The sequence below is a fragment of the Scylla paramamosain genome, chromosome 26 (assembly GCF_035594125.1).
Source record: "Scylla paramamosain isolate STU-SP2022 chromosome 26, ASM3559412v1, whole genome shotgun sequence".
Lineage (NCBI taxonomy): Eukaryota > Metazoa > Arthropoda > Malacostraca > Decapoda > Portunidae > Scylla > Scylla paramamosain.
Window position 1 is genome coordinate 20,524,091 of NC_087176.1, and position 1,187 is coordinate 20,525,277.

The window sequence follows — 1,187 nt, forward strand, 5'->3', positions numbered from 1 at the left end:
CAACGGAGCTGGACCCTTCAATTCGCCCACACACGCCACACGAAGCCATGCATGCTTCACTACACGCCCACACACGTCCATACACACACACATGTAGTATCCACAGCCATTCACACACGCCCATACGTATTCATTCGTCCATACACACGCCCACACAAGGAAATACACGCCCACGCAAGCCCACACACCCACACGCATCCACAGGCATTCATACACGCCCATACGCATCCATACAAACGCCCACATAAAACCATACTTGCTTCCACACACGCCTACGTAAGGAAATGCACGCCCACAGACGCACACTTAAGGCCACATGCACCCACACGCATTCAAAAATGCCTGTACGTATCCACACCTCCACACACACGCCCACACACGCCTAAACACGCCCACACACATCTATACATAAGATTACATCACATCGATACAAATGTTCCAAGATGGCTGCCGACACGGCTTCACAGTCACCACTTTCCTGGAGGCTGGCCTTGTTCATTTCAGCAACTGACAACTAACACCAAGGATTAGCGATGAAGATAATACATAGAGTGTTTATTTTGTTGGTCACTCATGAAGCATTGTAGCGCCAGACAAACGATATCTGCAATACCTTTATTTGCAGTGACGCCAGCATCTATAATGACGCCAGCTGCGCCATCTATATATTTGCAGTGACGCCAGCTGCGCCATCTATATATTTGCAGTGACGCCAGCTGCGCCATCTATATATTTGCAGTGACGCCAGCTGCGCCATCTATATATTTGCTGATGAAACACCGCCCTAAAAAAATCAGTAACACAGTTATCTCTCCCAAAAAACACCCAGGAAATAGAACTAAATACATAAAGCACCACAAACAACAACAACAACAACAAAAACATCCCTATCCTTTCCAAAACACCTTGAAAACACACACACACACACACACACACACACACATACACACAAACACAAACACACACACAGATAGATAAGTTTACTGACCACAAATTGTCTGGCCTCACAGCCTTGACTTGCTCCAGGGGCAGGGAGGGTTGTCTAGCACTGGGGTGCTGACGTGTGTGCTGACATCAGAGCCTTGACTTGCTCCAGGGGCAGGGAGGGTTGTCTAGCACTGGATGCTGACGTGTGTGCTGACATCACAGCCTTGACTTGCTCCAGGGGCAGGGAGGGTTATCTAGCA